The sequence below is a fragment of the Callithrix jacchus genome, chromosome 1 (assembly GCF_049354715.1).
Source record: "Callithrix jacchus isolate 240 chromosome 1, calJac240_pri, whole genome shotgun sequence".
NCBI classification, from domain to species: domain Eukaryota; kingdom Metazoa; phylum Chordata; class Mammalia; order Primates; family Cebidae; genus Callithrix; species Callithrix jacchus.
In genome coordinates, this window is record NC_133502.1 from 95,930,933 (window position 1) to 95,944,028 (window position 13,096).

Genomic DNA, 13,096 nt, shown 5'->3' on the forward strand with positions numbered 1-13,096 from the left:
TATGGAAGCTCATATAAAATAATATTCTGGAAGTGCTTTTTCTTTTTAATTTTTTAAACTTTCATTTTGAAATAACTTTAAACTCACAGAAAAAGGGAAGGAATGCTGAAAAGTCCAGGATACCCTTCCTATCATTTGACCACATTTGCATTGTCATTATTTCTCTATAATTACCCACAAGCATCTTTCCCTGAACTGTTTGAGGAAACTAAACTGCATACAAATCATTACCCATAAAACCATCAGTGTGAATGTCCCCAAAAGAAGAACATCCTTTTATCTAATACAGTTCAATTATTAAAATCAGGACATGTAGAATGCTATAATACCATAATCTAATCTATAGTTGATATGGTTTGGCTCTGTGTCCATCCCCAACTCGCCAAATCTCTTCTTGAGTTGTACTCTCCACAGTTCCCAGGTGCTGTGGGAGGGAGGTGTGGGAGATAATTAAATCATCAGCGCAGTTTCCCCCATGCTGTTCTCATGGTAGTGAGTAAGTCTCACAAGATCTGATGGTTTATAAGGGATTTCTGCTTTTGCTTCTCTCTCATGCTCTCTTACCACTGCCATGTAAGAAGTGCCCTTATCCTTCTGCCATGATTGTGAGGCCTCCCCAGACACATGAAACTGTGAGTCCATAAAACCTATTTTTCTTCCCAGTTCCGGGTATGTCTTTATCAGCAGCGTGAAAACGAACTAATACAATAGTCCATATTTAAATTTTGCCAATTGTTTTTTATTATTTATGTATTTATTTTGATATAGATTCTTGCTCTGTTGCCTAGGCTGAAGTGCAATGGCATGATCTTGGCTTACTGCAAACTCTACCTCCCAGGTTCAAGTGATTCTCCTGCTTCAGCCTCCTGAGTAGCTGCATCTCATTATAGATTATAGGCATCTGCCACCATGCCTGCTAATTTTTGTATTTTTAGTAGAAACAGTTTCACCATGTTGGCCAGGCTGGTCTCGAACTCTTGGCCCCAAGTGATCTGCCCACCTTGGCCTCCCAAAGTGCTGGGATTATAAATAAAGGAGCACCTGTCTCCTTTATTTATGTATGTATTTGAGACAGTTTCACTCTCATCATCCAGGCTGGAGTGCAATGGCACAATCTTGGCTCACTGCAACCTCCACTTCCCAGGTTCAAGAGATACTCTTCTCTCAGCCTCCCTAGTAGCTGAAATTACAGGTGCATGCCACCATGCCTGGCTAATTTTCATATTTTAGTAGAGATGGAGTTTTGCCATGTTGGCAGGCTGGTCTCGAACTCCTGACCTCGGGTGATTGCTCACTTCAGCCTCTCAAAGTTCTGGGATTACAGGTGAGAGCCACAGTGCCCGGTCTCTAAAATTTATTTTTTTAAAATGATGTGCTCTTCTCCAAGATGGCCAAATAGACACAACTCTAGCACACAACACCCAGCAAGAGAGATGCAGAAATCCAGAGATCTCCTAGCTCTAACTGAGGTACCAGAGGCATTTAAACGGGTCTGGTCCTACGACGAGCAAAGCCCAGGCAAGGCGGCAGGGGTGCTGCTTCACCCAGAAAGTGTATCTGACTGGTGAGTCAGAGGCTCCCGCTCTGGCACTCTGGACCAGATACAGTGCTTCCCCCAAAGCCTCAGCAATACACAGAACAGGGGATCTTTGCCAGTCCAGCCCCAGGAATTACAAGCGTGAAGTTGAATAATAATCCAGGACAGTGTCCTGGATTGGTGCACAGACCTAAACAGACACATAAGCCCAAAAGCCCCCCGGGAGAACCTGCAGACCGAGCTATTACCCCCTCCCCCTGCCCTATAAGCAGGAGGACATATGGAGCAGCTTGGCAGGCCCCTACCCCATGACTGGAGAGAGAGGAAGCTAAAAAAGGGAGACAGCCAGGTGCGGCTGGGTGGGTCCCTACCCTGCCCGACAAACTCCTGAGGGCTGAAGCTCTGACTCTAGCAGGTTGTGCAGCCAGTGCCAAAGTCTGAGCTGAACCCTCAATGATCCAGCCCGGTGGAGGAAGGGCATCAACTAATGGGCAAAACATCCAGCTAACATCAAAATGGCAGGATCAAATTCACACATAACAATATTAACCCTAAATGTAAATGGGCTAAATGCCCCAATCAAAAGACACAGATTGGCCAATTGGATAAAAAGTCAAGACCCCTCAGTGTGCTGTATCCAAGAAACTTATCTCACAAGCAAGTTTACACATAGGCTCAAAATAAAGGGATGGAGGAAGATTTACCAAGCACATGGAATGCAAAAAAAAAAAAAAAAAAAAAAAAAGCAGGAGTTGCAATCCTAGTCTCTGATGAAATAGACTTTAAACCAACAAAGATCAAAAGAGACAAAGAAGGATATTACATAATGGTAAAAGGATCAATGCAACAAGAAGAGCTAACAATCCTAAATATTTATGCACCCAATACAGGAGCACCTAGTACATAAAGCAAGTTCTTAATGACCTACAAAGAGACTTAGATTCCCACACAATAACAGTAGGAGACTGTAACACTCCACTGTCAATATTAGACAGATCATTAGACAGAATGAATTAACAGAAAATTAACAAGGATATCCAGGACTTGAACTCAGACCTGGACCAAGCAAACCTAATAGACATTTACAGAACTCTCCACCCCAAATCCACAGAATATACATTCTTCTCATCACCACATCACACCTACTCTAAAAATGACCACATAATTGGAAGTACATCACTCCTCAGCAAATGCAAAAGAATGGAAATCATAACAGTCTCTCAGACCACAGTACAATCAAGTTAGAACTCAGAATTCAGAAACTAACTTAACCACACAGCTTCATGGAAACTGAACAACTGGCTCTTGAATGTTGACTGGATAAGCAATGAAATGAAGGCAGAAATAAAGATGTTCTTCGAAACCAATGAGAACAAAGACACAACATACCAGAATCTCTGGGACACATTTAAAACAGTGTCTAGAGGAAAATATATAGCAATAAATGCCCACATGAGAAGGAAAGTTCTAAAATCGACACCCTATCATCAAAGTTGAAAGAGCTAGAGAAGCAAGATTTAAAAAAACTCAAAAGCTAGCAGAAGACAAGAAATAACTAAGATTGGAGCAGAACTGAAGGAGATAGAGACATAAAAAACCCTTCAAAAAATCAATAAATCCAAGAGCTGGTTTTTTGAAAAGATCAACAAAATAGACAGACCAGTAGCCAGGTTAATAAAAAAGAAACACGAGAAGAATCAAATAGATATGATAAAAAATGATAAAGGGGATATCACCACAGATTCCAGAGAAATATAAACTACCATCAGAGATTACTACAAACAACTCTATGCACACAAACCAGTAAACCTGGAAGAAGTGGATAAATTCATGGACACTTGCATCCTCCCAAACCTAAACCAGAAAGAAGTTGAAACCCTGAATAGACCAATAACAAGGGCTGAAGTTGAGGCAGCAATTAATAGCCTACCAACCATATAAAGCCCAGGTCCAGATGGGTTCATAGCCGAATTCTACCAGCCATACAAAGAGGAGCTGGTACCATTCCTTCTGAAACTATTCCAAACAATACAAAAAGGGGGAATCCTCCCCAAATCATTCTATGAGACCAACATAATCCTAATACCAAAACCTGGCAGAGACTCAACAATAAAAGAAAACTTCAGGCCAATATCCATGATCAACATAGATGCAAAAATCTTCAATAAAATATTGGCAAACTGAATGCAACAGCACATCAAAAAGCTTATTCATCATGATCAAGCAGGTTTCATCCCGGGGATGCAAGGCTGGTTCAACATACGCAAGTCTATAAATGTAATTCACCACATAAACAGAACCAAAGACAAAAACCACATGATTTTATCAATAGATGCAGAGAAGGCCTTTGACAAAATTCAACAGCTCTTTATGCTAAAAACTCAATAAACTAGGTATTGATGGAACCTAACACAAAATAATAAAAGCTATTTAAAACAAATCTACAGCCAATATCATACTGAATGGGCAAAAACTGGAAGCATGCCCTTTGAAATCTGGCACTAGACAGGGATGCCCTCTTTCACCACTCCTATTCAATATAGTATTGGAAGTTCTAGCCAGAGCAATCAGTCAAGAAAAAGAAACCAAGGGTATTCAATTAGGAAAGGAGGAAGTCAAATTGTATATTTAGAAGACCCTATTGTCTCAGCCCAAATCTCCTGAAACTGATAAGCAACTTCAGCAAAGTCTCAGTATATAAAATCAGTGCAAAAATCACAAGCATTCCTATACACTAATAACAGACTTAAAGAGAGCCAAATCAAGAACAAACTGCCATGCACAATTGCTACAAAGAGAATAAAATACCTAGGAATACAACTAACAAAGGATGTAAAGGACCTCTTCAAGGAGAGCTACAAACCACTGATCAAGGAAATAAAAGAGGACAAAAACAGATGGAGAAACATTTCATGCTCATGGTTAGGAAGAATCAATATTGTGAAAATGGCCATACTGCCCAAAGTAATTTATAGATTCAATGCTATCCCCGTCAAACTACCAATGACCTTCTTCACAGAACTGGAAAAAACCGCCTTAAACTTCATATGGAATCAAAAGAGAGCCTGCATAGCCAAGTGAATTCTAAGCAAAAAGAACAAAGCTGGAGGCATCATGCTACCTGACTTCAAACTATACTACAAGGCTACAGTAATCTAAACAGTATGGTACTGGTACTAAAACAGAGATATAGACCAATGGAACAGAACAGAGGCCTCAGAGGCAACACCACACATCTACAACCATCTGATCTTTGACAAACCTGACAGAAACAAACAATGGGGAAAGGATTCCCTGTTTAATAAATGGTGTTGGGAAAACTGGCTAGCCATGTGCAGAAAGCAGAAACTGGACCCCTTCATGACACCTTACACTAAAATTAACTCCAGATGGATTAAAGATTTAAACATAAGACCTAACACCATAAAAACCCTAGAAGAAAACCTAGGCAAAACCATTCAGGACATAGGCATAGGGAAGGACTTCATGACTAAAACACCAAAACCACTGGCAACAAAAGCCAAAATAAACAAATCGGACCTAATTAAACTCCAGAGCTTCTGCACGGCAAAAGAAACAATCATTAGAGTGAACTGGCAACCAACAGAATGGGAAAAAATTTTTGCAATCTACTCATCTGACAAAGCCAGAATCTACAAAGAACTAAAACAGATTTATAAGAAAAAAACAAACAAACCCATCCAAAAGTGGGCAAAGGATATGAACAGACACTTTTCAAAAGAAGACATATATGAGGCTAATAAACATGAAAAAATGTTCATCACCACTGGTCATTAGAGAAATGCAAATCAAAACTACATTGAGATACCATCTCATGCCAGTTAGAATGGCAATCATTAAAAAATCTGGAGACAACAGATGCTGGAGAGGATGTGGAGGAATAGGAACACTTTTACAATGTTGGTGGGAGTATAAATTAGTCCAACCATTGTGGAAGACAGTGTGGTGATTCCTTAAGGACCTAGAAATAGAAATTCCATTTGACCCAGCAATCCCATTACTGAGTACATACCCAAAGGACTATAAATTGATCTATTATAAGGACATATACACACGAATGTTCATTGCAGCACTGTTTACAATAGCAAAGACTTGGAACCAACCCAATGCCCATCGATGATAGACTGGACAGGGAAAATGTGGCACATATAAACCATGGAATACTATGCAGCCATAAAAAACAATGAGTTCGTGTCCTTTGTAGGGACATGGATGAACGTGGAAACCATCATTCTCAGCAAACTGACACAAGAACAGAAAAACACTGCATGTTCTCACTCATAGGTGAGTGTTGAACAATGAGAACACATGGATACAAGGCGGGGAGCATCACACACTAGGTTTGTTGGGGGAGTAACTGAGGAGGGTCAGAGGGGGATGGGGTGGGGAGTTGGGGAGGGATAACATGGGGAGAAATGCCAGATATAGGTGATGGGGAGGAAGGCAGCAAACCACATTGCCATGTATGTATCTATGCAGCAATCATGTATGTTCTTCACATGTACCCCCAAACCTAAAATGCAATAAAATATATATTTTAAAAAATGATGCTACATGCATATAAGTGTAAAATACAAGAGAAAGTAATTCTCTTCCTCTTGCCCTCTTGTGATCTAGCATTCTCCTCCCTAGAGGCAAACTCACCCATTTTGAAAGTATTTTTCACTCTAATATTTACCTTTTATTTTTGGAAGCCATGAGTAAGCCACTGGCATGGTTAAGACAAAATTAAAATATAAAAAATAATTAGAATATGATTTGAGACTTGACAGGTACATTTATAAATTATTTTAGCTAAAATACAGTATGACTACAGAAAAAAGAAATATCAGATTTACTTAGTATCATAAGGTCAGAATTTGATAAAATCAAATAGGCATTTTTTAAAACTTTGTTATTTATACTATTTTTCACACATATTAGAATAGTTTCCTATCTTAGTAAGTGGAATATTTTGAGTATCATTAAATTTGGGAGACAAAAATGATGCTCACCGAGATGTGTATCCAGATTATATAAAGAACTCTTATAACTTAGCAATAAAAAGTCAAATAACCCAATTTAAAAATGAGCAAAGAATCTGGAGAGTTCTCCAAAGAAGACATGTATGGCCAATAAGTATATAAGAAGATGCTTAATATCCTGAGTCATAAGGAAAATGCAAATCAGAACTACAGTGAGATACCACTTTCACAACTACTGGGATAGTTATAATAGAAAATCAGGAAAACAAAACTTATTGGAAAGGAGATAGAACAACTGGAGCCCTCACACATTGCTGATGAAAATGTATTTGATAAAACAGTGCAGCTACTTCAGAAAACTGTTTGGTCCTCAAACCAATATGATACACCAATTCCACTCCCACATACATACCTACAAAAAATGAAAACATGTCCAAAGTCATGTATATGAATGTTTGCAGTAACACTCATAGTAGCCAAAAAGTAGAAACAACCCAAATGCCTACCAATTAATGAATGGATGAATAATTCATAAAATGGATTATTCAGTAATAAAAAGAATAAAGCACTGATATTTGCAACAACATGAGGAAACCTTGAAAACATTAGGTCAAATGAAAAATGCTAGTCACAGAAGACCACATATTACATAATTTCATTTACACAAAATGTGTAAGAACAGACAAATCTATGGAGACAGAAAGCAGACTCATGTCTCTGGCTTGGTGACATGAGAGAGAGTTGGGTTCTGAAATTTCAAGCTCTCTGATGAGGAGACGGTGAGTGCAGGATCATGGAGGCCTGGGGAACCATCTGCAATGTCCAAGGGCCCATGCTGGTATAGCAAAGGCATGCACCAGAGCACCTTCATCTTGGGGATGTCCTGCCCAGAGGTTATACACTGCTGGCCCACAAACTCAGTCTGGCTGGAAGAACTATGTTTTGAAGAAGAGATCTGCTGGCCAGGTGTGGTGGCTCATGCCTGTAATCCCAGCACTTTGGGTGGCCAAGACAGGTGGATCACCTGAGGTCAGGAGTTTTTAAGACCAGCCTGGCCAACATGGTGAAACCATGTTAGTATTTCTCTACTAAAAATACAAAAATTAGCTGGGCATGGTGGCAGGCACCTGTAATCCCAGCTACTTGGGAGGCTGAGGCAGAAGAATTGGTTGAACCCGGGAGAGGGAGGTTGCAATGAGCCAGGATCGCACCCATTGCACTCCAGCCTGGGCGACAGAGCAAGATTCTGTCTCAAAAAAAAAAAAAAAAGAGATGTTTTAGTTTGAATTACTGCCAAATTGAGGAAAAGGACATTCCCACAAAAACCCAGTTTCTTTTGAGAAATGAGAAGAGCAGCCAAGTGTAAGCCTACATTTCTGAGTAGCAGTGAGTTTGCAGCTGCCTCCCTTAGACCGCGCATGTCCTTTCATTGCTGCAGGGTCCCCACCTTGCTCTTGAGCTTCCCACCCAGCCTGTTATGCTCATTCCCACCATCCCTTCTGTGTCTGCCCAACATCTCTACTTCCAGGATGAAGGTGCAGTGGCTTGCCAGGGTTATGTGGTAGCTAAACAGAGTTAGGATCTGAACTCTGTTTTCCAATTAACTACCCTTTATACAGTCATTGCTATTGACATTTTAGAAATTTGTCATTGCAGAAACCAAGGTAGTGCAGGCAAATGTGCCTAGGAGCTTGCAAAATAATTACAGAATACCCACAAAAAACAAATATGGTATATGATGTTTGGTATGGGCTGTGGAGATCTTTGTTCTTCTGGGAAGAGTAACAGTGAACAGAAAGTTTTGAGGAAAAGTAAGTAGGCAAAATATGCTTTCCAAAACAACATATTTAAAACAATGGACATTAATATTGAACAAAAATAATAAAGCTACTTAAGCTTCCAACAATTTAATGTTTAAACGAAATTACACATATAAAAAAATTTGGGGACGGGTGCGGTGGCTCAACCCTGTAATCCCAGCACTTTGGGAGGCTGAGGTGGGTGGATCACGAAGTCAAGAGATTGAGACCATCCTGGTCAACATGGTGAAACCCCGTCTCTACTAAAAATACAAAAAATTAGCTGGGCATGGTGGTGTGTGCCTGTAATCCCAGCTACACAGGAGGCTGAGGCAGGAAAATTGCCTGAACCCAGGAGGCGGAGGTTGCAGTGAGCTGAGATCGCGCCATTGCACTCCAGCCTGGGTAAAAAGAGTGAAACTCTGTCTTGGGAAAAAAAAAAAATTTTTTCGGGAAAATATACAGCCCTAAATGAATAATCAAGCATTTATATAATAAAGTACCATTAAATATATTCTGAATAATCTGAAATTATTATTGTCTTGGTATTGAATGTAAGCTATATAACCAATTAATTAATCTTTATATTTGTTATCCTCATTATGCAGCATCTACCAGGTGAGGCCAGAGCACAGAATGGCATGTTACTTCCCTAAAAATCTTAGATTAGATACTATCTAGCACCCAAAAGAGGATGAAAATTTTCAGGAAACAGACACCTGAGCTGAAAAAGCATTAACAGAGCACAGGCTTTGGAATCAGATGAATTTGACTTTGAATTCTTGTTCTTAGATTTAGTTGTGTGTGATATTGGATAAGTTTCTTAACTCTTCTGAGTAAGAGCTCCAGTTTCCTGTATGGAAAATGAGAATAATAATACAGAATGAGTAGGGTTGTTGGAGTGATTTGTGGTAATGATGTAGGATGCAAATATGTATTTATTTAATTTGTATGTTTTAGAGACAGGGTCTTGCTCTGTTGTCCAGGCTGGAGTGCAGTGTTGCAGTCTTGGCTTGTTGCAGCCTTGAACCCCTGAGCTCAAGTAAACCTCCTGCTCAGCCTCCCAAGTAGCTTGGACTACAGGCATGCGCCACCATGCCTGGTTTTTCTTTTTTATAAATTTTTTTGAGAGATGAGATCTCACTATATTGCCAAGGCTGGTGTCAAACTCCTGGTCTCAAGTGATTCTCCCACCTTGGCCTCCCAAAGGCCAAGGATTTGAGTCTAGCTGCCTGCCTATGTTCTGCACCATTAAGTTTTGCCATTATTCTCTTGATTTAGATTGTCTGAGGGCTGATTGCACATAATTTCCAACAAGCCACACAGGCCTGTAATGCCAGTGCATTACAGCCATGAGCCACTGCTTGCAGCTGCAAATAGTTATTGAGTATCCATGCATGCATGTTGCAGCTAGAAGGCATCCTAGCATCTCGAATGTAGAGATCAAATTTTAAAATGTCTGTGCCTCATGGAACTTATAGAGTATTAAGACAGACAATGAGAAAAAGAATTAAAATATATATTATGTTGGTCAAAAGTGCTAAGGAGGGGAAAAAAAAACACACAGAAAAAAGATAGGCAGTGAGTGACAGAAGCCAACTCCAAACAGCAAACTCTCTTTGCTCTGTCATCATAGGATCTCAGGCATGAGCCACGTCCTCCACAGGACACTTATCAAGTCCTCCCAAATGTCCCTGGGTGGGGACAGACACCTGTGATCAACAGTTCTAAAGATCACATTCTGCCACTCTTTTCTTGGCCTCACCTCTTTTTTTTGTTTTTTTTTTTGTTTTTTTTTCTGAAACAGAGTCCCACTCTGTCATCCAGGCTGAAGTGCAATGGTGCAATATCGGCTCACTGCAATCTCTGACCTCCTGGATTCACGTGATTCTTTTGCCTCAGCCTCCGGAGTAGCTGGGATTACAGGCAAATGCCACAACGCCTGGCTATTTTTTGTGTGTGTTTTTAGTAGAGACAGGGTTTCTCCATGTTGGCCAGGCTGGCCTCAAACTTCTGAACTCACATGATCCACCCACCTTGCCCTCCCAATGTGCTGGGATTACAGGTGTGAGACACTGAGACCGGCCCACTAACCTCTTCTAAAGGCTGGAGGTAAGCAATCAGTTGAGGGCTGCAGAGTTGGTTTTCCCCCATTCAAGAACCAGTTTTGACCTTTGAAAGTGCTACAGTCTCACATTTACTTTTGTTATGGGCCTGAGCCAAAACAGATACTAAAAATATTTCATTTTAATATTGCTTCATTATTTTTAGCAAAGAGAGATTAGTAAAGGTTATATGCACTACTGAAGAGAAAGATGTAACTTTCCTAATCAAGAATTGTTTCACATAGAACATAAACTCTTACCTAGGATCAAGAACCTATAAAGTATATGCAGGAATATGTACGTGAATGTTCACTGTGGCTTAAAAAATAATGAAATGTAATGACCAAAGAATAAGCCATCTAATCAATTAAATGCATCCACAGTCTATAACAAAGTCTCTTGAAGATGCCCCAAGCAGTAAAGGTAATATAAATTTTTTTTTTTTTTTAAGATGAAGTCTCCCTCTGTCACCTAGGCTGAAGTGTAGTGGTGCATTCTCGGCTCACTGCAACCTCTGCCTCCCCAGATTAAGCCATTCTTCTGCTCCAGCCTCTCGAGTAGCTGGGACTACAGGTGTGCACCACCACATCCAGCTACTTTTTTTGTATATTTATTAGAGATGGGGAAGATGGCCGATCGCTAACATCCCGGGATTGCAGCTCTCAGGGAAGGCGCGGAGAACTAGAGGACGCCACACTTTCAGACAAAGTCTGGTCGCTCACGGAGCAGAAGATCCCCCAGTGGTGGAAACACACGAGTCGCCAGCGCGACTCTCATGGTCGGCGCAGCGGTTCCGCCGGCACCTCGATGCGGCAGCGCTCGGCACAGAGTAAACGGGACCGTTTCCCCTTCTGACCGAGGTTTGGAGCCCTGGGAAGGCAGAGTCGCCTACTACGGAAACAAGAAGGAAGCCCTACAGGAGAATCCTGGGCAGAAAAGCACCATCAGTTTTAACGCCGCTGCTCTGGCCCTGGGAACTAACAACCTAGACGTCCACTCAAGAGACCTAATCTGAAAGTTGGTAATTTCAAAGACGACAGGAGGATATATTTACAATGACGGGAAAAAACCAGCGTAAAAAAGCTGAGAATACTCAAAGTCAGAACGCCTCTCCCTCTAAAGATGATCACAGTTCCACATCAACAATGGAACAAGGCTTGATGGAGAACGAGCACCTCCTGATGACAGAATCACTCTTCAAGGAATGGATAATAACAAACTTCGGTGAGTTAAAAGAACATGTTGTAGCCCAACGTAAAGAAACTAGGAACTTTGAAAAAAGGTTTGATGAAATCCTATTGAGAATAGACAACTTAGAGAGGAGTATGAGTGAATTAATGGAACTGAAGAATACAATACAGGAACTCCGAGAAGTATGCACAGGTTTAAACACTCGAATTGTTCAAGCAGAAGAAGGGATATCAGAGGTCAAAGTCCAACTTAATGAAATAAAACGTGAAGAAAAGATTAGAGAAAAAAGGATAAAAAGGAATGAGCAAAGTCTCCAAGAAATGTGGGACTATGTGAAAAGACCAAATTTACGTTTGATAGGTGTACCTGAATGCGACGGAGAGAATGAATCCAAGCTGGAAAATACCCTTCAGGATATTATTCAGGAAAATTTTCCTAAACTAGCAAAGCAGGTCAACATTCAACCCCAGGTAATACAGAGAACACCACAAAGATATTCCTCAAGAAGAGCAACCCCAAGGCACATAATCGTTAGATTCACCAGGGTTGAAACGAAGGAGAGGATACTAAGGGCAGCCAGAGAGAAAGGTCGGATAACCCACAAAGGCAAGCCTATCAGACTTACAGCAGATCTCTCGGCAGAAACTCTACAGGCCAGAAGAGAGTGGGGGCCAATATTCAACATCCTCAAAGAACAGAACCTTCAGCCCAGAATTTCATATCCAGCCAAACTAAGCTTCACAACTGAAGGAAAAATAAAATCTTTTATGAACAAGCAAGAACTCAGAGATTTTATTACCACCAGGCCTGCTTTACAAGAGCTTCTGAAAGAAGCATTACATACAGAAAGAAACAACCAGTATTAGCCTTTCTAAAAATACACCAAAAAGTAAAGAGCACCAACATAAAGAAGAATTTACACCAACGAATGGATAAAACAGCCAGTCAACATCAAATGGCAGTGACCCTAAATTTAAATTGACTGAATTCCCAATCAAAAGACACAGCCAAAACCCAACGGCATGTTACATCCAGACCTGTTTCACATGCAAGGATACACAAAGACTCAAAACAAAGGGATGGAGAAAGATTTACCAACCAAATGGAGAGCAAAAATAAATAATAAATAAAAAGCAGGAGTTGCAATTCTTGTATCGGATAAAATAGATTTTAAAGCAACAAAGATATAGTGGTAAAAGGATAAATGCAACAACAAGAGCTAACGATCCTAACACCCAGATACATAGAGACTTAGACTCAATGAGACAGAAAATTAATAAGGATATCAAGGATTCGAACTCAGATCCAGAACAAGTAAACTTAATAAATATTTATAGAGCTCTCCACTTCAAATACACAAAATATACATTCTTGTCAATACCACATCACACCTACCCATTAGTTTAAATGAAACATTGATTGGCCATTATTAATACCCAATTTTTTTCAAAATAAAGCAATATTTCCATTTACTCTCCC

General features: G+C 40.2%; 1 protein-coding gene across 8 annotated transcripts in view; it reads right to left on the bottom strand.

Moving 5' to 3' along the window:
* The window catches only part of PIP5K1B (phosphatidylinositol-4-phosphate 5-kinase type 1 beta), a 346,015-nt gene that overhangs the window by 27,282 nt on the left and 305,637 nt on the right, over nt 1-13,096 (bottom strand). The gene's annotated exons all lie outside the window — the stretch shown is intronic.